The sequence below is a fragment of the Panthera onca genome, chromosome A1, assembly GCF_046562875.1.
Source record: "Panthera onca isolate mPanOnc1 chromosome A1, mPanOnc1 haplotype 2, whole genome shotgun sequence".
NCBI lineage: Eukaryota > Metazoa > Chordata > Mammalia > Carnivora > Felidae > Panthera > Panthera onca.
This window is the reverse complement of record NC_138339.1, coordinates 63,934,050-63,954,692: the sequence shown is the minus strand read 5'-3', so window position 1 is coordinate 63,954,692 and position 20,643 is coordinate 63,934,050. Positions and strand designations below refer to the sequence as shown.

General features: G+C 53.0%; 1 long non-coding RNA gene across 1 annotated transcript; it reads left to right on the top strand.

Moving 5' to 3' along the window:
• Positions 1 to 15,059: 15,059 nt before the first annotated feature.
• On the top strand, positions 15,060 to 19,541 carry LOC132681030 (uncharacterized). The gene is made up of 3 exons (XR_009610821.3): positions 15,060 to 15,661; positions 17,974 to 18,108; positions 18,766 to 19,541. It is a non-coding gene; the product is annotated as an uncharacterized LOC132681030 (long non-coding RNA).
• The last annotated feature ends 1,102 nt before the right edge of the window (positions 19,542 to 20,643 follow it).

Sequence of the window (20,643 nt, the reverse complement as noted above, 5' to 3'; positions counted from 1 at the left end):
TGGAGATCAACTTCTTAAACAAGTCAGGAAACCCAGGTGCCTTACCGGGTCGGAGAAACAGAGCTGACTTCACAAGGCACTTAATTTTGTGGAGTGTAAAGTCAGACAGTTTGGGGAAAACATCGCATCTATGATAAGCAGAGAGTCAATTTTCCCCCATATATGGAGACCTCCTATAAATTGATAAGACAACCGATGCACTCTAAAAAGGAGCAAAGGATACACAAATGCAAGGGAAGTGCGAAATGAAATGTGATCTTGGTGGGGTACCTGGGCAGCTCAGTCAGTTAAGCATCTGACTCCTGATTTCGGCTCAGGTCACGATCTCAGGGTTCATGAGTTCGAGCTCTGAGTAGGGCTCTGTGCTGACAGTGAGGAGCCTGCTTGAGACTCTCTTTCCCTCTCTCTATGCCTCTCCCCTGCTCTCTCTCTCTCTCTCTCAAAAAATGAATACACTTCAAAAAAAATGATGAATCAGATTCTGATGTGGGGCAATAATCATTCTCATACAGCAGGCATGGGGGCGTTAAGGGCTACGACCATTTTGGAGGTGTTGATTATAGGTTCGTACACACTTATCTTTGGACCCAGAAATCCCACTCTCGAAAATCTATCCTCTGGATTATAAAAATACAACTGTAAAAATTCATATTTCAACACTGACTCTGGAGACAGAGGAGGAGGGATTCTCCCAGCATGCACCTGGATGGTCCTGGGTGGGCTGGGTAAAGAAATCCAAGCAATCCCTCCAATGGCTCGCTTTGCACCTGTTACAGAGCAGGAGACAGACCTACCTACACCAACCGGAGAGATGGCCCTAATCCTTCTGCAAAACTAGCAGATTGAAGAGACATGTGTGAGGCACCTTCTCATTTTATGGCGAACAAAAGCCCCAACAGATGGGAACGTATGTATGAGCACAGAGGAATAGTTGAGAAGCTAAGACCTGCTCATTCCTGAAGAGCAGGGGACTCCTCTGAGAGTTTGCCACTCGGGGAAGGCCATATTGGGAGCATTTGTAGCACGGAAACCAGAAAATGCTGGACATTCAGGTTTTACCCCCATAGCAGCCAGTTGTTAAACGAGTATCAATATGTTATGGCCATAAGGGGCTGAAAGGAGGGGTGGGGGGGATGCAGGCCTTGGGTCCGGAAGCCCTTACTCAAAGACGCGCTTATTCCCTACACCAAGAAATGCATGGACACGGATTAATTTTGTAGCACCCGCGAGATCTCTCAGCTCCCATTATCCAGGACTCTGGGCTTCCTCTCACGAAACACCATCCTTTCCAGAGGATTCTGAGGGCTGTGCGCCCTAAGAGAGTGCAGGAGAGGCTATGCTGCATCCTTACCACTGGAGGGCAGTGTTACCACACCACCTGGAAGAGCTTGAAAGGGGTTCCCAACCTAGGCCCGAAGCCAGCAGGTCCTGGGCCCTCAGGGACCTCCCCCCCACCCCTGTCCCCACCCCGGGGCCCTCCCCTGGGGGGTGGAGGAGAAAAGAGGGCGGGAGGACTCAAACCTTAGTGTCCTGCGACTCAACTTACAGGCCATATGGGACAAGTCACCGCACTCCCCTGGGCCTCCCGTTTCCTCATCTGTAAAGCAGGGAGGTTTTAGCATTGACTTCAGAGGGTGTTGTGATTCAACAAGCTTAGAAGGGTGCCTGGCACGCGGTGAGCCCTCAGCAAAATGTCAGCCTCCGTCTTTATCGCTGTTTGCCCAGGGCCGCGATGATCCCTCCCGTTCTCCAGCTCGCCCTCTGACGGATGTGCTATTATCTTCCGTATGACGGAGTAGGAGACCCAAGGGGCATAGAAAGGAAGTGACTGTCCCCAGGCCACACAGTGAGCGGGGACAAGCAGGGACTTGAATCTGGTCTAGGTGCCACCACGGGGCTCTCCTCCCGGACTCAGCTCAGCAGGGGTGATGGGGGGGGGGGTCTGCAGCTCTGGGTCTGGGGCCTGAGCCCCCCCCCTTCCATCCCCCTCCACCCCCACCTGGGTGGGCTATCCGGCGCTCAGCACCCCCTGCTCTCCGTCCCAGCCGCTTCCCTGGAAAGCGAGACTTGCCATCACAGACTCCCGGAGAGATTCGGTGACAGCGAGCGCACAGGCTTCAAAACAAAGAAGCCACGCATTCGTGCCGTTATGCCACTCGGTTTGTTGGGCTCCAATTGTAGGCCCGGCCCGGCAGCCGGGCTCCAGTAACCCCCCCAGGGGTGGCCCTAACGGGCTTGCAGTCTGAATGTCTTGCCCTTGGCACAAGCCGTGCTCCCTGGCAGGGTCTGCGGGTCTGGCACTTGGAGGGTAGGTGAGGTGACTTTCAGCACCCCCCCTCCCTCCATCCTTCCCCTTAGGTACTCACATGCACGCACATGCGCACACACGGGGAGGGGGGTGGGTCGTCGTTTGCGGGGCAAGTGACCGAGCAGCAGAGGCAGGCGGCAGGGGGGCTGAGGGGGGGATGGCTGTCAACCTGCAGCAGCTCAGCGCGCGACAAGCACGGCCCCATGCCGACAACAGCTGGCTCGTTGGGACGATAGCTTTTCTGAGCCTCACCCAGACTTAGGAAGACGCTGTGCCGAGCGAAAGTCTGGGTGTCCAACGCTGCGCACCGGGAGAGAACCCCCCCCCCCCCCCCCCCGCAGCTCGGAGGGTGGCCGTCAGGTGGCCACGCCCATTTCTTCGCTTGGCTTTCTCCTCTGCAAGCCGTGGACGGTGCCGGGGGGCCCCCCCCGCATCCGGTGCCGGGCCCCCCGCATCGCGGCGGTGGGGGACCTGACCGGGGATCTGTAACGGGAGCACTTTGCAGAGTGCCTGGAGCCCCGTGAGCACTGGGGGAAAAGTCCACGCTTTCTCATTGCCCGTCTTCACCGCTCAGCTCACGGCTCCCGTTCCAAGCTGACGATCGCCTCTCCTCTGCCCTGCCTCGTAATAGACGGGTGCTCGGGACCCCCGCCTGCAGTGCTGCCCGGAGGACAGAACAGGACAGAGACGCCAGTGCCCGACACACAGGCTGGCAGTGCGGAAGAGCAACCCCAACCTCCTGTAGACCCCCATCTCCAGCCTTGCAAGCGGTTGGGCCCAAACCTTGTCTCATGCTTGACTCTCTCCTGCCCCACATCTGGTCAGTCAGCAAATGCAGCCCAGCCTGAGCGCGGCTCACCCGGGATGATGACCCCCATCCGTGAGCCACATCATCCCCAGGCCTGGGCCCCCTGAGCTGCCTCTAGGGGAGCAGAGTTGTCTGGTCTGAGCTCTGCTCAGAGCTCTCCAGTGGCTCCCTCTTACCCACTCCTCAAACTCTTTGCATATTCTGTTCTCTCTGTCTAGCACGCCCTTCCTCAGACAGCCACAGCGGGCTCAGTCAGGTGCCTGCCGATGCTCCCGTGACAAAGCTGCCCCTTCAAGATCATGAGCGGGGTAGACAGGTGGGCAGCGCGGGGAACTGAAAAGCCCTGAGGAAAAGGGGCTCCACGCAGACAGTCAGAATGCGAGTTCGGGGCACCGTGTTCCAGAGGAAATAGAAATCCGAATTTTCATGTGAAATTGCCCGACTATTAAATGCTGGTAGTCACCTCTGCAGCTCATTTCTGATCCTTAAGATCCCATCTATGGTCAGTCACTACATCATATAAACACCAGTAAGAGAAAGCAAAAGGAAATAGAGGGCAACACTGTTTTTCTTTCTCTCCCGCCCAACCCCACCCCCTCATGCTTCCCGGTATGGGATGAGTTGTGTCCCCCAAAATTTCATGTGCTGAGGTTCTAACCTTTGGTCCCTCAGAACGTGACTGCATTTGGAGATGGGCGCTTTAAAGAGGCAATTATGTTACAACAAGGTCATTGGGTTGGGCCACTGTCCAACGTGACAGGTGTCCTTATAAGAAGAAACTACCACGCAGATACACAGAGGAAGGTCATGTGAAGACACAGGAAGAAGATGGGTAACCGTGTACAAGCCAAGGAGAGAGGCCCCAGAATAGGACACCTTGATGTTGGACTTCCAGCCTTCAGAACGACGAAAAGATCCAGTCCTATTGTTTAAGACCCCAGCCTGTGGTACTGGTTACCTCAGCCACAGCAAAACTAACTCATTCTGTCTCTCTTTTTCACTCTTTCTCCCCGCCCCCCCCCCCCCCCATCTGGTGGGACAGAAAATGATCAGGTTCAAGAGGGAAGAGGGAAGGTGGCAGATTTGGTCAGGCCAAGACAAACCCTCATTGCAGAAACGGGGTGGGGGCGCTAGAGGCAGGAAGACCTCAATCGGCAGCATCTGACGCTACAACTGAGGGACCACAACCAATTCCCCCACTATCCCGGGAGTTGGGTGGCTCCTTGCCCCCATTTTATATGGGGGGGGGGGGGGGAATTGAAGCTTTAAGCGGGCTGAGCCAGCCTGTAGCCAGCGCGCGGCAGCGCGGGGATTCGGTCCTGGCTCCCCTGCACCACCCTGGCATCGTGCTCGGCGGTGGCGCTTGCCCAGGGGAGCGGGGAGGTGGGGGGGGGGGGGCGGGGGGACCGACCTTCCAGAATTCCCAGCAAACCCTGGCAGGAGCTGCAGCAGGAAAACAAAGGGACGGCTCGCTTGCTGGCTGCAGAGGAGCGACTCGCCACCAGGGGGCAGCGCGCGCTGACAGCCGCCCGGGGACCGCCTTTGTCCGGGGTGAGGCCCCCTTCCCGCACCCCGCAGACGCGGGAGCCCCCCCCCCCCCCCCGCCCCCGATCCTCCTGGCGCGCGGGCGACCAGCTACCTCGGACAGGCCCCTGCACCCTGCACGCTGCAAAGCCTCCCCTCTGCGTCACCTTTCTGGCTGCCCAACGGATTGCATTTCCTGTCATCTCCCAGGGCCCGGCTCAAAGATCTTTCCAGTCTCTCGGCTTTCATGGACACTTCCTTCATCTTGTGCACACGCAGGCAGATCGATGATGCTTCGTAGCCACGGCCCAGCCCTCCCTCCATCAGCCTGCTCTGGGCCGTGAAAGCATCTCCGGTGTGCAGTGAGCGCGGGGCAAATCTAGATCCCCCACCCCTTTCCCCGTTCTGTCCGTCGGGACCCCAGAAGCCGTCCTTCCTAGAAATCTCCAAGCTGCCCACCTCCTGGGCCAAGAGGGCAGCCAGAGCCTGTTATCTGTCCCTGTGCTGACCACACGGGCCTGGAAAGGTCTGTTTAGGGACAAAGACCTGTTTGGACCGCAACCACATCTGAGTCATCCCTGTGCCCTAGGCCCACCTTGGTGGCTGTTGGTCAGTCCTCCCTTGGGTTCCCAGGGCTGCCCCGGTGCCTGGAGGCGCCCCTCAGGTGTGCCCACCCTCCTGCAGCTGGCCTTTCTCCTGGGGGCGGGGCGGGGTGCCTAGCCTAGGGAAGAGAGTTGCCAATCAACATACCTGACATCTCAACTCAGGCAGGCGGCTCCAGTGGCCACGCCCCCTGCCTTCCACACACACACACACACACACACACACACACACACACACGCACACACACGCAGACACAAAAGTGACGTTCACCTGCTGCTGGAAAACATCCTTCCTGTGCCTTTCCTCATTTTGACTTCAAACAGCCTTGCAGAGTGGAAAGGCCGCCTTGCCCATTCCACAGATGAGGAAACTGAGGCAGAGAGCAGGGGCCTGTGCGAGCTCTGTCTCCATCTGACAAAGCTGTGCCCTCCTCCTGGAGCCTGCCTGCCCTCTTCTCCTGGCCTTGGCCTCCCACCTCAAGTGTTTTCCCCCTGGGTCTTATGCCTCCCCATGCTGTTTCTTCAGAGGGCCCAACACTGGACACTCAGGTTAGTCTCTCGTGTGACGGTGACTGCCTGTCTCCCCCGTCAGCTCAGCTCCGCGTGTAGGAACCGCGTGAGTCTTCTTCACCGTGGTATTCCTCACACAGAGCACTTTGCCGGGCACACAAGCAAGTGGGTTGAATGAAATGACTCAAAAGTCAGAACAGGCCGAGGGAGCGTGTGACATCGTCCCCGTCTTCCCCGTTATCCCCAGGCCGGGAGTGCAGGCTCATCTAGAAGAGAAGGAACCTTTGTGATAGATACACCAGAATGAAGCAGTCTATCAAAGTGTATTTGATTATAAAGTTGATAGATGTGAAGTGACATGTCTGTCAATTGCACGTGTTAATAGCAGAAATAGAATGGACTGAAATCAGCGACTTAGTAAAAGGCGTCCGGGGGGTGCGAGCCACGTGAAGACAAAGGGGACGGAAGGAGGCTTTGGAGTGCCCGTGTTGCCGCTCCCGTGGGTGTGCAGTGAGCCGAGGACGCAGCTGGGGTTTGAGCACGCGGAGCAGACGGCCGGGCGGAGGCTGCCTTGGTCATGGGCCCCCTTCTCCTGCTGATGAGATCATGAAAATAACAATACTTGCTACAGGCATTAAAGTCAGCCATGGGGGACCAGCCGCTGTGACCTTGCTAGCTTTCCCCGGGGGGGGACATCAGGAGGTTAGTGGCGAACTTGGGTTGTTAAGGGAATGACTGCACTGACTAGGGTGCAGGCCTGCTGCGCCACCCACGTTTACATTGTCCTGTGGGCTTGAGTCTGCATTGCCCCTCCTGTCGGGCTTGTTCCCATTTGTGAATGAGAGGAAGCCGGAAAGGGAGAGGAAGGGGTCAGCGCAGAGAGGGCGGCCAGCTTGCTTTGGCCTCACAGCGGCAGTGGCGGGGAGAGGATTGCCACCCAGGTCTCTCAGTCAGCAGCACGGTTTCCAGGGCTGTGCACTGCATCCCCAGGCTCACCCTGCGTGGAGCCCAATCTTGGCAGGCTTTCGTCTGAAGCCCCAGTCACGTGCCTTGAATTATTCCTCCAAGGTGACTGTCCGGGGCTGCTGCTGGTGACTTCTCTGGCTTTCGATTTACGATGCTTCCTGCCAGGAGGATGCTGGTGTCAGAGCTGGAAGATGCCCACAAGAGCCCGTGGCAGTCTTCATGCCCTCCGCACTCATTTGTCGGGCCCACAGCACGCGCCAGGCAGTGGACATAAAGCCCCATCAGTTCAAACCTCAAGTCTGCATCTTACTAGCTGTGTGATGTTGGGGGAACCACTCTACCTCTCTGGACACTTGCCATTTGTAAAACGGGGTCAACCACTCACAGCAGTTTGCTTAAGCAACTGAGGAATAACACACAAAATGTGAATGCGCCTGATGTAGTCGGGGCAACAAAGGCACTGAGTTCCTGGCCCCTAATCTAGCACTGTCTCTAGGTCAGAAGGCAGGACATACGCGGAAGGCCAAGTTGTGGGTCCTCTGAATACTGGATGCTGAACTTGGATTTCACCCTGGGAGCCATGGCGGGATTGGAGAGAAGTACTCAGATTTGCATTTCTGGAAAGACCCGTGAAGAGTGGATGAGAGGGGTGAGACCGATCAGGCCCAGGAGATGCCCAGGAGTCCCCCAGAGTGATGGATGGAGCAGATGAACCCAGGAGCCAGTCAAGGACCAAAGAGTCACCCTGTTTCCATTTCTGTTCCTACTAATCTCACATTTGTGCCCCAGCATTGAACACCCACACGCTCAGACTCCCTGTGATTTGGGGGTTTCCTCACTCAGCTTTTACCTAAATCCTTATTCCTACCCCTTTCTGCCCATCCTTTATGCAACACGGGGACATAAACATTTTCTTTTAAAGGAAGCTACATCGTGTCAAGAAAGAGCCCTGCGCAAAAGGCAGCCCCGAGTTGGGCACTCTGCCCTTCCTGACACTCACATAGTACCTGGGGGCAGGAATGACGGTCTCAAAGATGTCTGCGTCCTCATCCCGTGGATCTATGAATGTCACTTCCCACGGGGAAGGGGACTTTGCAGATGTAATCCAGTTGAGGATCTTGAGATGGGGAAATGATCCGGGACGGGGCCGGAGGCGGCCAGTGTCGTCACAGGGGTCTTTGTGAGTGGGATTAGAGCCTTCATAAGAGACCCCAGAGAGCTCCGTAGCCCCTCCCACCACTGAGGACACAAGGAGAAGTCTGCAACCCGGAAGAGGGCCCCACCTGACCGTGCTGTCACCCAGATCTCGGACCCCAATGTTTCCGTTCTTTATACAGAAGAGAATCAATCTGTGGCATTTTGTTATTGCAGCTCGAGAGAGACTAAGACACTCTCCTGGAGCCTCAGGAAGGTCCACGGCCCTTCTGACGCCTTGATCAAAGCCAGCGAGACCGGCTTTGTAGTTGTGACCTTGACCTCCAGATCCCGGAGACAATAAACGTGTTTTGATTCAAGGCAGTAAATTCGAGGAAAGTTGTTACAGCGGTAATAGGAAACTAACGCACGCCTTCCCCTCTCTGGGCCTCTGTTTCCCTGTTGAGGCTGTGGACACGGGGAAGCATTATGCACAGGCATAAAGTGAAAGTCAAGGCGAAGCAGAAAAAAAGCATGCCCTTCTGAGGAGGCCTGGACCTTCTCTGTGCCACCGCGGACTAGGCAGAGCGGACATCCCAAACTCAGATGCCTGCCCCATCTAGTTGTAGAAGTGGGTGAGGTGGGCAGGTGTGAGAGAGGCAGTGTGGACTGGTGGGGTCTGTGGGAAAGGACCCAGCAAAGGCACTGACAGTAGGGGTGCCCCGCCCCCGCACGTTGCCAGGTTAGAAGGTGGGTCCCTGTGGCCAGTCGCCCATCTCTGCTTAGAGAAGTCGGGATGATGGATTTTCATGTGAAATCTCTCAATCCTTAGATATTGCCAACCAATTAGAAAAGAAATAAACACTGAGCCGGCCAAACCAAACACATCTGCAACCCAGCCTGGCCTCCAGCTTGTCATTCAAACTCCAGGCTTTGGTGTCGATATGTTTGGGCTGGAATCCCGGCTCTGCCCCAGCCGACGCACCTGGGAACTTGCCTGAGGATGGGCAACTCTGAGCCTCAGTTTCCTCATTTGTGAAAAAGGGGTAAGAATGCTTACCTCGCTGGGTTGGGGGGAGAATAGGTTGTAAAGAAGGGCACAGAGTACGGATGAGCTTGTTACTAAATGTTCTTTGTTATTTTTATTACACTTGTTCTACTGTGAGCAAGGAAGACGTTTTTCCAACCTTCTACGCCCTGGCTGGTCCTTCCTGTAGGAAGGGCCTCCGTGCCAACCACTGTGAGCCTGAACTCAGAGAAGAGAGCCCTGCAGTTGGCTGTGCCCGTGGTCCCACCTCGGGGCGTGTGAGGTGTTGTGAGCCTGTCACCCAGAGCCTGGTGCCGGGGTGGGGGGGGCAGACTCAGGAGGGTCCTAAAAGAACAAGGCCATGTACACTGAATTCCAATCACCACCTTGCCACGCCAATGCCCCATCCTGCTCCTTTCTTTTCTTTTCTTCTCTTTTCTTTTCTTTTCTTTTTTCTTTTCTTTTCTTTTCTTTTCTTCTCTTCTCTTCTCTTTTCTTTTTCGTTTTTTGAGAAAAATAAATGTTTTTATTATACCATCACTTACTCCTTCGCTAATACACTTCCTTTGTTAAAGAATTATGAGTTAGCATACAGGGTAGTATTCATTTCAGGAGTAGAGTTTAGTGATTCGTCCTTTACATGTAACACCCAGGGCTCAGCCCAACAAGCGCCCTCCGTAAGGCCCATCCCCCGTCTACCCATCCCCCACCCACCTCCCTCCATCAGCCCTCAGGATTCTCTGTATCTAAGAGTCTCTTATATCCTACTCCTTTCTTTTTTTTTTTTTAATTTTTAACGTTTTTTATTTCTTTTGAGAGAGAGAGCGTGCGTGGGGGAGGGACAGAGAGAGAGAGGGAGAATGAACTGCACGGTCATCGCAGAGCCCGACGCAGGGCTGGACCTCACGAACCCTGGGATCGTGACCTGAGCCAAAATCAAGAGTCAAAGCAGGTGTCCCCTATCCTGCTGCTTTCAAAAGCAGCATTCACAAACCTCTGACTGCCAGACTGAGATCTGGCTTGCAGCCCCTGATCCCCCAAACCCCAAAGAAATGTGGTGAACTCAGGGTTTCCCCAAATTTAACTTACACTACAGCCAGTATCTCCTATCATTTGCATGTACTTCTTCAAGTCGACTCGTTTTTCTTATACTTCTGCAAATCCAGCTCCATCTCGGGAACACTATATGTAAAACAATGGTTTTGATGAGCTAATTATTATTTTCTATACATGGCAAGACAAAAAAAATGTCTCTGTTAGAAATTTACAAACTCATCCGGGTTCTGATGGCAAATCTTCCTGCCTGCACTCACAATGGTCAGGCAGCCCCTTCGGGTTGGTTGAGGTAAAGGGCAGCATGATCTCACTACCGCTACTCCTCCCGGGAGGTTTCCCCCAACTTTGGTTCCCCTGCCATGGACACTTGCAGAGGGGACGGGGAAGGGAGGAGCGAGGAGAAACTGGGAACACTCCCTAGGCATCCTTATCAGCTCTTGATTTTTTAAAAATGGATTTTACAGTGTGTTGGAGTAATTCATTCATGCCTTCTGCCTGGAAAATGGTTCCCAGTCCTTTCATTGAAATTCAGTGTGTGAACTAAACGTGTGGCTTCAGCAGCTCCCCGTTTTCTGTGGGACTGAGACCAAACCGTGGGCAGGGCATTCGAGGCTCTTCACAGCCCTCACTTTCCAGCACCCTCTCTTCCAGCTGTGCCCCCCTTGAGTCTCTGTGTTCCAGTGCTGTCCAGCCACTGATGGTCACCCTTCTGTGATGTCCGTGCTGCAGTCACTGTTAGGAAAAACCCCTTAGACTTCGTTGGCTAAGCACACTTCTTTTCGATCTCCAAAACCCTACTCAGCACCACTTTCTTTGTGGAGGTCCCCTCCCCTGATTCATTCTGTGAGCTCAGTCCCTCCCCCAGAAGAGTTGCTTACTCCTTCTCCTCTACCAAATGTCCCAAATCCTTCTGCTTCTTGGCATCTTCTTTGCCAGCACTGTGGGCTGAGCCCACAATACCTGCCACCCCGCTGATGACGAGAGCCCCCAAACACTCCCTACACCCCCTTCACACCTCCCACCTCCTCTAATCTGATCTCCACGGCAGTGAGAGTGATCATGGAAAAACTCTGGCCAGAGCATGCTGCTCCCCTGTTTAAAATTCCCCAGCAGCTTCCATTTTACCCAGAATATAATCCAAGCTCTTGGAAAAGCCCCCCCAAACCTGGCGTGATCTGGTCCCCACCCACCTCTCTGGCCTCCTCCTCCTCTTTCCCCCAGCACACTGGCCTACTCTTCTTGCCCCAGAGTTTGTAGCTGCTGTCCCCTTCTGGAATGTTCTGTGCCTACCTGCCTTCCCCACAAGTTCCCACCCACCCTGTTCCGTACACACACATACTGTCTTCACCCGTCCATTACTCGGGACTCACCTGAACAGTCATCCCCTGGGGAAGCCCTCAGTGCTCCCCCCCGTGACTGGGTGGTCCTGGAGGGCAAGGGTTACATCACATTGATTTGTATGTCCCCAAGCTGGGGACAGAATAAGACCTAGACTATGTGTGGGGACAGACCCATGGGCCTCACAGGAAGATCCAGCTTTCCAATGAAGCGAACCCTCCAGCCTCCCTTGGGCTTGTCCCAAGCAAACATGAATACTGCTGGCCTGGTTCTTGAGGGCTGGGCGAGGCCACCGCCTGCCTGTACATCAGGGAGTGGATTTACAAAAAAGTGGCCCACACGTCCTTTTGAGGTATAGAGACATGTACCTAGCCGGTGAAACAAGTTTGAGTACAATGAGCATAAGAGTCAGGACAAGCCAGTCTGGAGGCTTTGCTCTGTCCTGGGTCGGTGCAGCCTGGGGCAGCGCCCTGACCTTGCTGGCCATTTCCTGGGGGCACCTGGAGCCTGCTTCCGATTCTGTGTCTCCCTTTCTCTCTGAGCCTCCCCCGTTCATGCTCTGTCTCTCTCTGTCTCAAAAATAAATCAACATAAAAAAAAAAAATCATTTTGAAACTGACATTTTCTGACCATACTGGTGAAAAGATAAGTACAATTCCAGCTGGATAACATTCATTCTTCTCCCCTCTTACTTGAAAATAAATTGAGGGCACCTGGGTGGCTCAGGCGTTTAAAGCACCCGACTCGTGATTTCGCCCCAGGTCATGATCTCACGATTCGTGAGTTCTAGCCCCGCGTCGGGCTCTGGGCTGACAGCACAGAGCCTGCTTGGGATTCTTTCTGTCCCCCTCTCTCTCTGCCACTCCCCTACTCACTCTCTTTCTCTCTCAAAAGTAAATCAATTAAAAAAAATACATTGAAACATTTTCTCATACGAGTCTCTGCTCCCCTCCCCTCCACTACCCTATGTCTTACGTTCTATCTGATCCTCACCTGTCCCGGATCCCAGGCTCTGCCAGGGGCTCTGATGTCAGCAAGGGGTATGAGGGGGTCAGCCAGGCCAGTATAACCTAGTGCATAGGCCTGTCCCAGTAGCAGGCCTGCTTTTTTTTTTTTAATATTTATTTATTTTTTTTGAGACAGAGAGAGACAGAGCATGAACGGGGGAGGGGCAGAGAGAGAGGGAGACACAGAATCGGAAGCAGGCTCCAGGCTCCGAGCCATCAGCCCAGAGCCCGACGTGGGGTTCGAACTCACGGACCGTGAGATCGTGACCTGAGCTGAAGTCGGACGCTTAACCGACTGAGCCACCCAGGCGCCCCAAGCAGGCCTGCTTTTAACTCACTCGGTGTTGGTTGAACATCTGTCATTGTTGGTACTGATGGATTCGTTGGTGGTAATAACTTCGCTGGTGTCATCTTGTGAGTTCAAGAGTGTCCTCCAAAAACTCATGTCCACTTGGGGCCTCAGAGTGTGGCCTTATTTGGAAATAAGGTCATCTCATGTTTCTTCAGACCTCGAGATGAAATCATCCTGGCTAAATTCGATGACGCATCAAAGATTGTCAGCCGTGCATCCTGGCAGCTACCAGAGGCCAACAGAGAAGCATGGGATGTTATCTCACAGCCTTCAGAAGGAACCAACAGCCTCAGAGCCTTTGGCCTCCTGAGCAGTGAAAGGATACACTTCTGCGGTTTGAAGTCACCCAGTCTGTGGTTATTGGTTACAGCAACGCTCTCTGTGCTCAGCCCCACGGCAGCCCCGCCCGTGAGGAAGGCACTATTCCTGTCCTCCAGGCAGACATCAGGACAAGGAGGCTCAGAAAGTTCCAGAAGCTTGCCCCAAGTTACCCTTGCCCTCCCCCAGACTCTGGCTACAAGCGGGCCCAGCATGCGGGGACTTGGGTCGTGGAGTGGACGGGAGACGAGGCGTGGAAGGCGTGGGGGATGAGCCTGGCGGGTTGCGACAGGGCACGGCCACCAAGGGGAAGAAGCATTCTGCCTGCATCTGCTTTGCAGGACCCGCCCTGCGGAAGCTGCCTCCCTAGCCAAGCAGAATCCACCCTGGCTGGCTCGTCAGCGTCAGCGGAAAGACAAAAGGAGGTCTTCATCCCCTGTCCTGCCTTCAGAGCACCTTCCAGAGCCCAGGACCTTATGCGGTGGGGGGTGGGGGGTGGAGGGGGGGGGCTGGGAGGGAGGTGGGCAGGGGGGCAGGGGAGCCGGAGAAGCATCCCAGTGTGGGTGAGCTGAATGGAAACCGCCTTGGGCTCCACGTAGAAGCATTACAAGAATACGAGGGGTATTTTTCCAGAGTGCCTGTCACTTGTTAATGAGTATTTCCTTTGACTTGCCAGGAGGGCTCATCTGCAGGGTGTTGGGTGCACACGGGTTCATCTCCCCAAGCGGTAGCTGAACCCTTTGGTGTCAGAGCCCCCCAGCCAAGGGATGGGGGTCTTCAAGGCCATGCTAATTCCTTCCAGAGGGTGTGAGGGTACGTTCATCTCTCTAGTGCATCGTTCATCTCTGCACATTGGCAACTACATACGGAGCCTCCACTGAGGGCCCGCCGTAATTCTAGGCCCGGAGATCAAACGGTGGACGAGATTCGTGTGACCTCTGTGCTTGAGCAGCTCCCAGGCTGATGTGAGGGACAGCCATCTTAATTAGCCCACAAAGGATGTTTCGTTCCCAACGTCAAGAAATGGAGACTTGAGACCCTGTCCGGGGACCTGTAAGGCCAGTTCCTCCCGGGAAAGGGAAGTTTGAACTGAGAGCTGAGGGGTGAGGCGGGGTTGGGTAAAGAGCGGAGGAAGGCAGGTGGCTGTGTGGGAACGGCATCCAGGCAGAAGAACAGGGCGTGCAAAGGTCCTGCCTGAGGCAGGAGGGGACGTAGCGCGTGCAAGGAAAAGAAAGGCAGCGGAGCCTGGGCAGAGGAAGTGATAAAGAGGAGAGATCTGAGACGGGGCTTCAGTGAAGAGGGTTAAGGGAGGAAGAATCAGGCCACACAGGGCCTGGTAGGATCGGCAGTGGTTTTGGTCTCTGGCCGCCGACAGTGAGAAAGGCCGAAGAAGCTTAAACAGCTGGGTGACATGACCAGATGTGAACCAGACTGGGGACCTACAATCCAGGCTGGAGCCCCCAAGATGCCGTGGGGCTGGGGGTGAGTCACTGCGTTACTCCAAGTCGGTTTCCTCCTTTGTAAAGTGGGAGTCAATAGGACCACCTCCCTGGGCCTTTCCCATTTAATTGGATGTCTACTGAGTGCCATGCTGTGTGGGTAGAACCCTCCTCACTGTGGACAAGGAAGCTGGGGCTCAGAGATACGAAGTGACTTGCCCAGAGACACCAAGCAGGAAAGCAGCAGAGATCGGTAGGAACCCGAGTAGCCGGTCACTGTCGCAAGCTCTATCGTTGGCTGGCCTTGAAATGCGGTGACATTGAAATGAGGGATGGTGGAAAGTGGACAGAATGACGTGTGGTCCTGGGACCCTCTGCCCCGATTCTGTCTTCCAATCCAGCTTCGTCAGATGCACAGGGAAAAAGACCAGGTAGCCTCTTTGTGTGTGTGTGCGTGTGTGCGCGTGTGTGTGTCTAGTTATTTTTGGCGGCAAGGGAACTTAATTAAGAATTGAGTTCACAGCTTTCCCACTGAGAGTTAGCCAGGGGTGCAGGATGGAGGAAGGGAGTAGAAAGGGCAGACTGTGGACAGTGTCACCAAAATAATGAAGCGGAACCTTAGGGCTTTCCAGGGAGGAAGGGAGGGGGCACGGATGCTATTTTGGGCACTTGTCATGCATCACAAAGCCAGTGTGCTAATATTCTGTATTCGCAGGCAGAATTCTTTCGGAGCCGGAGTTGGAGCAGAGGCCGGCAGGCCGTTGCCCTTGGTGACGGCAGAGACAGCGTCATTGGCCGGAGGGTGTTGAGACAGGGGCCGTTCCAGAAAGAGCCCCGGACCTGGAGCCTGCCCCCTTCCTCCAGCAACTCCATTGCTTTCCACCTGCCGCCTTGTCTTCTCACCTGGACCTTTCTCTGTGACCTCTTGAGCTCTGGACACCATGGGCCCTTGCCCCCTCTTTAGGATTTCAGAAAGCTTCCTGGAACATCCAAGACAGGCAGCTATGCAATGAATCCAGTTTGGACACAGGTTTTATTTGGCCTGCATCTTTAAAAAATGTGCACCTGTACTGTGAAAAGAGGAGGTTGCGTGCAGAGAGCATAGCTGCGGGCCGGGCCCTGAGCCAAGTGCTGGGAGCTCAGTGGGAGGAGGGCAGAGGCAGAGGCAGACCGATGGCAGGCACCAATGGCAGACCGGTGGCAAGCATTGCACAACGATGACATTATTGGATGGTGATAAGAGCCGTGGAGGAGCACCAGCGAGACAGGGAGGTGGTGACCTTTTACTGGGTGCTCAGGGAGACTTCAAGGGGAGGCCACCGGGGAAGGAGAGGGAAGCATTCACCAGAGAAAGGACCTGGTCCTGGGAGACCAACAAGTGCTCAGCATTTGCAGGACTGGAGCTCAGCACACAGGCCACATGGGCCACGGGAAGACTGAGACAGGTGGGGTCAGAGGACAGTCGTCTTGCAGGTCGTGGACTTTGTCATCAAAGGGGCCAGGGGTCCAGAAGGTGGGGAAGAGTGTGTGGGTGTCGGTAAGACATCATTGTTACTGATTGGCTGCTACTGTTGTAACTGCTACCCTGACCAAGAATGACGCCTGGGAGGTGGTCCAAAAGCAACTTTATTTTTGTCTCCTGCATTAGCGGGGCAGTCCCTGTGCCTCTCTGGGCTATCAGAGACAGACTTAAGCCATGTAAGTCCCCAGCTGCGAGCTCAGTTCTGGAACTAACGATGGCTGCCCACCCATGCCGCTCACCAGCCGCTCTTTTCATATCCCAGCAGGGGTGGAAGCAGAGAGAGGAAAGAGGAAGCGATTGTTTCTACAGGATGAATGGCTTTGCATCCTCCGGCTGAGTCAGGGGTTCAAGCCTACTTTTTCTATGAGAGTGCCTCTGTGGTTCTCAGGAGACTCCCATGCTAGAACTCCCCTGGCTGTGACTCCCATAATGGTGATGTCTCTCTTTCGGCTGACTGCCCATCTCTTTAGGCCTTCGTTTCTGGACCATCTCTCCATTCAGTGCTGGCTGCCTCTTCCTGGTCAGCAGAATGTTAGGCTACTCCCTGCTGGCTTTCTCTGCTGCTGGGACTACATCTGGTCCAAGAGAGCTCTCACATATTGTTTGGTCTGCCTTGAAGAAAGTCCGTTACCTCATCATCACCATCATATTCATCATCTTCCCTTTCTCCTCTTCCTCCTCCTTCTTTTTCTCCTCCTCCTTCTCCTCCTTCTTCTCCTTCTTCTTCTTTCTTCTTCTTCTTCTTCTTCTTCTTCTTCTTCTTCTTCTTCTTCTTCACCTTCTCCTCCTTCTCCTCCTTCTTTCTTCTTCTTCTTCTTCTTCTTCTTCTTCTTCTTCTTCTTCTTCTTCCTTCTCCTTCTTTCTTCTTCTTCTTCTTCTTCTTCTTCTTCTTCTTCTTCTTCTCCTTTCTTCTTCTTCTTCTTCTTCTTCTTCTTCTTCTTCTTCTTCTTTTCTTCTTTCTTCTTCTTCTTCTTCTTCTTCTTCTTCTTCTTCTTCTTCTTCTTCTTCTTCTTCTTCTTCTTCTTCTTCTTCTTCTTCTTCTTCTCTTCTTCTTCTCTTTCTCTTCTTCTTCTTCTTCTTCTTCTTCTTCTTCTTCTTCTTCTTCTTCTTCTTCTTCTTCTTCTTCTTCTTCTTCTTCTCCTTCTTCCTTCTTCTTCTTCTTCTTCTTCTTCTTCTTCTTCTTCTTCTCCTCCTACTTCTCCTCCTCCTTCTCTTTCTCCTCCACCTACTTCTTCATCATCATCACCATCAACACTGATCTAAACCAGGAATTGGCAAACATTCTTCTAAAGGAGCAGATAGTACTGGGGCACCTGGGTGGCTCAGCAGGTCAAGTGGCCGACATTGGCATAGGTCATGATCTTGTGGTTCGTGGGTTTGAGCCCCGTGTCCGGCTCCGTGCTGACAGCTCAGAGCCTGGAGCCTGCTTCCAATTCTGTGTCTCCCTCTCTCTGCCCCTCCCTCACTCACACTCTGTCTGTCTCTCTCAAAAATAAATAAACATTAGGAAAGAAATTAGAAAAAAAATAATAAAGGAGTAGATAGTAAATATCTTAGGATTTATGGGCCATTTGGTCTCTGTCACAACTACTCAATTGCCTCTGAAGCCCATTATTTTGAACCCATAGGAACATAGAATAAAAGAGTTGGCCGCATTCTAATAAAACTTTGCAAAACAATAGGCAGGCTATAGTTTCTGATTCCAGACCCAAACAGGCATCAGAAATACTATCTCTCCCACTGCATGAGAGTGAGACACCCATGCTGTCCTCTGTCACAGGTCATAAATCCACCTTGCTATGGCACCTCAGCCCATGCAAATCTTCAAACATACACCAAAGCAGAGAGACTAACAGTGACTCCCCTGGACCTATCACTTTGCTTCAATAACCATGCTGCCATTCTTAAGACCATCTTCCGAGAAAAAACCGAGTGGTAGTGGTGGGGGCTAGGAGGCAGCTGGCTGGGATGTAAGATGAAAAAGGAAACAGGAAAAAGAGCTCCCAAGAAATATCTTCTCTCTGCTGGGGAAGCTGGTAACTGTCTCTTTACGTCCTTTCAGAGGCTCTGAAGGTTTGAGGTCAGAGGACTCCCAGATCTTCAAACCTTGAGGCACAGATATGTTCTGACACAGCTGCCCTGGCCCCGTCTGGCTTCCTAGAAGGGCTGAGGAGAGCTGCCAGGACGAGTCTCCTTTGTAAGTAAAGGCACTTCGTTGATTCTTGCTGATTGCAGCATCCTGGAGCCATCGAAGGTCTAGGGGCAGCTGTGAATTTGAACACCCGAGCCTCCATCTGTGACCTTGCACAGACACTTTGCTTCTGGAGCCCATTTTCACGCGGCACAATGGGAGAGTAGTATCTGCCCCCAGAGGGAGGTTGCAAGAATTAAGGGAAATAATCCATGCCATGTAATGTTTTCTGAAATATCTGCGGATCTGGTGGGGCTATAAGAATGAGCTGTTGTTTCTCTCCCATCCTGCTTTCTGTTGTGGGTTGTTAGAACTTACTTTTCCATCCTTTGTCAGCATCCCGGGCACATGATGGTTACTTATGAGTCCCATTTCCTTGGATCTATCCAAACCCGTTTTCCCTTGATTTCTCTCCATTGCCAGACCACTAAAGACCCTCGTTTGTTCATTCAACAATGCACACTGGCATCCGTTTCATGCCTCTTGGCACAGACATGAAGTGGGAAGGTTTCGGTCTCAGAGCTTGAGGTCCAGGAAGTCAGTGACATATGGCCAACTGACTGGGGTCCTCAGATGTCCAAGGTTAAACTGCCCTTGAGGCATTGCTAAGAAGGACACAATCAGTACCACAAAGCCATCCCAAGCCTATCTCACACCTTCCAGGCTGCACAAAGCAGAAGATAAGAAGGCAAGGAAGAAGAGATCTTTGGAATTTTGAGCCATCATCTGAGTTCAGAGTTCAGGAGCTTCATCCCTCCCCTCCTCCAGGACCCCAAAATGTGCCCATGTGAGAAGCGTTCCAGCATCTTCCACACAGAGGCTATCAAAACCCCAGCAGTGTTGACCAGAGGAGCAGTGATGATCAAAAGATCAAGGGGACCAAAAACAGCCAGTGAGCAGAAACTTTTGTACTCTTCCTTCTCCTCCTCTTTCTTGACCCTAGAAGAGGGAGCAGACGGGGGTGTCTCAGAGAGCTGGCTACAGCTCACTGTCTTACAAGGTCAGGGAGAGAAGGAACCAAAGACCAGACTATAGCCTCTCCCCACTCTTGAGTCCCCAGGCCTTCAGTCTGACCAGTGAAAAGGAAAATAGAAGGAAGAGATGGAACTTAAATCAGAGAAGAAGGTGTAGTTCTTAACATTTGAGACCAGACTTCTGATAACCCAGAGTGTTTGGATAGCTCTGAGTATCAGCCAAGCACCTTATGGATGGCGTCCCATTCAAACCTCAGCACAAACCTATGTGGGAGTCAGGACTAATTTAGTGGCTAGTTAAGAAAAACTGATTCATGGGGCGCCTGGGTGGCTCAGTCGGTTGAGTGTCCGACTTCGGCTCAGGTCATGATCTCTCGGTCTGTGGGTTCGAGCCCCGCGTCGGGCTCTGTGCTGACAGCTCGGAGCCCGGAGCCTGCTTCGGATTCTGTGTCTCCATCTCTCTCTCTCTCTCTGCCCCTCCCCTGCTCATGCTCTGTCTCTCTCTCTGTCAAAAATAAATAAGGATTAAAAAAAATTAAAAAAAAAAAAGAAAAACTGATTCAAACTAGATTAAGCAGAAAAAGGATTTATTACTCACATAATAGGGGAAGAATAACGGGTTAGTTCTTGAAGGAGGGCCTGTAAGTGCCAGGGCCCATCTCCAGCCCTCTCTCTCTCTCTCTCTGCGTGTTTCTCCCCCAGTTTCTCACCCATTGTTAGTTTATATTACTTATTTATTTATCCAACAACTCTAGGCAACTACTTGGATGTCGGTATTAATTTACAATTGCTGCTATAACAAATTACCACAAACTTCATGGCTTAAAACAGCACAGATTTATTCTTATTATTGTGGTGGTCAGAAGTCCAAAATGTGTCTCACTGGGCTAAAATCAAAGTGTTGGCAGGCTTATGTTCCTCTGAAGGCTCTAGAGGAGAATCCTCGTGCTTACCTTTTCCAGTTTCTAGGTGCTTCCTGTTTGGCTCGGCGTGTGGTCCCTTCTTCCATCTCTGAAGCAGCAGTGGCCAGTTGAGCCCTCACATGGAACTCACTCCACCTCCTTCTTTTCCTTTTAAGGAACCTTACGATGACATAAGGATCATCCAAGTCTCCAGGATAATCTTCCAATTTGAAAGTCTGCTGAATAGTAAATTTATTTCCAACTGCAACCTTTAATCCACTTTGCCATGCAAGTCACATATTCACAGGTTCTGGAGATTAGGGTGTGGACCCCTTCAGGGGCCGTGATTCTGCCTGCCACGCTGTCTAACAGTCATCTCGAGCTTGACTAGTCCACATCCGAACTTCTGCTCTCCCCCCACCACCCACAAACCAGCACCACACACAGCTAGCCCAGTCTGAGCTGAGGACAAGTCCCACAGAGACTTGGCTCTCCTCTTTCTCACAACCTGCCTCCAATCTGCCAACTACTCCTGTTGGCTCCACTGGTGAAAGCTTCTCAAGTGTCACCAGCCCAGACCAGCTACCATCCTCTCTCACCTGGAAGATTGCAAAAGCCTCCTCTCAGGCCTTCCTGATTCTACCCTTGCCCCTACAGTCTAGTCC